This window comes from Otolemur garnettii, unplaced genomic scaffold (genome assembly GCF_000181295.1).
Source record: "Otolemur garnettii isolate 467f Iridium unplaced genomic scaffold, OtoGar3 scaffold00310, whole genome shotgun sequence".
Taxonomy (NCBI): Eukaryota; Metazoa; Chordata; class Mammalia; order Primates; family Galagidae; genus Otolemur; species Otolemur garnettii.
In genome coordinates, this window is record NW_003852705.1 from 408,624 (window position 1) to 411,472 (window position 2,849).

At 38.4% G+C, this 2,849-nt stretch overlaps 1 protein-coding gene and 1 pseudogene across 3 annotated transcripts in view; one reads left to right on the plus strand and one right to left on the minus strand.

Moving 5' to 3' along the window:
- The window catches only part of LRCH3 (leucine rich repeats and calponin homology domain containing 3), a 126,981-nt gene that overhangs the window by 14,219 nt on the left and 109,913 nt on the right, over positions 1 to 2,849 (plus strand). The gene's annotated exons all lie outside the window — the stretch shown is intronic.
- LOC100965796 lies at positions 551 to 1,027 on the minus strand (annotated as a pseudogene).

Sequence of the window (2,849 nt, forward strand, 5' to 3'; positions counted from 1 at the left end):
AAAAAAAAAAAAAAAAATTCCCACATATTTTGGGCTCACAGAAGTCTTCTGTGTTGGTTGTTATACCATAGTGTTAGAAGAGAGGAAAAACATGGTTTGAAAGGTTTTTTTTTTCTTCTCATTGGTGGATTCTATTATCCTGGAGGGGTCCAGGAGCTAATCCCTCACAGATACCAAGATGCCTTGGTACGTTGTTGTGACACACCTTTTGGGGGCAAGACACAATTGTTAGGGACTTTACCTAACAAATGCAATCACTGTAACCTGGTTTCTTGTACCCTCAATGAACCCCCAACAATAAAAAAAAAGAAAAAGATCATGTTGTTTACAAACAGATACAGTGTTAACTTCTTCCTTTCTAATATAGATGCCTTTTATTTCTTTTTCTTCCCTAATTATTCTGTCTAGGACTTCGAGGACTAAGTTGAATAAAGTGTTAAATGAGAGTGAGTATTCTTAACTTATTCTTGATCTTAGAGAAAAACTTTCAACTTTTTTTCTTTTTTACAGTGAAAAGTTATATATTTAGGATTAGCCAGCTGGACTTGGTTTAGATAAGCCCAATTTTCTTGGCAACATCCAAAGCATCATAATCAGGAGCCAGTCGAACATATGCCTTCTTCTCGCCATCAGGCCTGATCAGGGTGTTGACCTTGGCCACATCAGTGTCACAAAGCTTCTTCACAGCCTGTTTGATCTGGTGCTTATTGGCTTTAACGTCCACAATGAACACAAATGTGTTGTTGTCTTCTGTCTTCTTCATGGCAGACTCAGTGGTGAGGGGGAACTTGATGATGGCATAGTGGTCAAACTTGTTTCTCCTGGGGGCGCTCTTCAGAGGATATTTGGGGTGCCTCAGGAGCCTCAGAGTCTTTGGCCAGCCGAAGGTGGGTGATGTATGCATCTTCTTTTTTTTTTTTTTGTGGCTGTGGATGCCTTTTAGCACTGCCTTCTTGGCCTTCAATGCCTTTGCTTTGGCTTCGGCTTTGGGAGGAGGAGGAGCTTTCTTCTTTGCTTTTAGCACCATCTTGTGAAAAGAGCCTCAACTGGCTTGGCGCCTGTGGCTCAAGCGGCTAAGGTGCCAACCACATACACCTAAGCTGGCAGGTTCAAATCCAACCCAGACCCACCAAAATAACAATGATGGCTACAACCAAAAAACAGCTGGACATTGTGGCGGGGGCCTGTAGTCCTGGCTACTTGGGAGGTGGAGGCAGGAGAATCACTTGAGCCCAGGAGTTGGAGGTTGCTGTGAGCTGTGATGCCATAGCACTTTACCCCGGGGTGGCAGGTCAAGGCTTTGTCTCAAAAAAAAAAAGAAAAGAGCCTCAACTTTTTGATATTGAATAGAATGTTAGCTGTGGGCTTATCATATATGTCCTTTATTGTGTTAAGATAGATTCCTTCTATGTTTAATTTGTCGTGAGCTTTTACCATGAAAGGATGTTGACTTTTGTCAAATACTTTTTCTACATCTTTTAAGATGATCAGAGTTTTTTGGCATTCTTCTTTCTGGTAATGTGGTATGTCATGTATTTTTATTTATTTTTGAGACAGAATCTTATTCAGTATTGAAAGCATCAGGTCCTGGACTTTTGTTTTTTATTTTATTTTTTATAGAGAATGGGGTTTTGCACTCTTGCTCAGAGTACTCTTGAACTCTTGGTCTCAAGTGATCCTCCCACTATTGTTGGGCATGAGCCACTATGCCCAATGCCTAAGTGTGTAGCAAAATTGCCATGCAAAGTCTTTCTGGATGGAAGACCTCTCTTTTTTTTTTTCTTTTGAGACAGAGTCTCACTCTGGGGTGCCTTGGTGTCATAGCTCATAGCAATCTCAAACTCTTGGCCTCAAGTGAACCTTTGCCTCAGTCTCCTAGTAGCCTACCAAAACATACAGCTAGTTTTTCTATTTTTAGTAGAAATAGGGGTCTTGCTTTTGTTTATGCTAATCTCAAACTGCTGAGCTAAGACAATCCACCCACCTTGGCCTCCCAGAGAGTTAGGATTATAGGTGTGAGTCACTACTTCAAGCCTGATAGAAGACTTTTTTTTTTTTTTAAACTTATTGGATCTTCTTGCTTATTATTAATCTGTTCACATTTTTTATTTCTTCATGATTTAATACTAGAAGGTTGTATGTTCCTAGGAATTTCTTGTAGATTGTCCAATTTGCTAGCATATAACTTTGAGTACTGAATGGATGGGTGGATAGATGGATAAATAAGAAGGTGAAAAGAAGAAATGATTAAGAGTCTATTCACTTTATCAGCTGTAGAACTAATGACAACTAAATTCTGTGTAATTGGGGGGTTAATGGGGACCCATGAAGTTTCAGTGATATAGAATTCAATCAGAACATTCTCAATGATAATACTGGTGAGTATGCTAACCTTTAGTGTCAAAAGCCAAGCATTCAGATCCTTTTTATTTGGTATTGTAGAGGATAAAAGAGATGATGCTGTATGTGCTAAGAGTAGGTACCCCAAAATATAACCAGTGTCAAAGCGAAAATTCCTAGGTCTTTGAAAAAATTTTAATATAGGTTTTTTGATTTGCTAATAAAAGGAATAAAACAAATTTTATTTTATTTTATTATTTATTTATTTTTGGAGACAAAGTCTCATTATGTCACCCTCAGTAGAATGCCGTAGCATCCGTCACAGCTCACAGCAGTGAACATTAGTAAGACTCAGAAAAATAGCCTCCATCTTTTCTCATTATAATTTTTTGCCCTTCCTATCTTAAGATCTGAAGGAAAATCTAGTCCAGTGACATGGCAGGGTACTAGCTTACTATAGTTAACTAAATTATAATCACTGTGCATCTTTTTTTTTTTTTTTTTTTTTT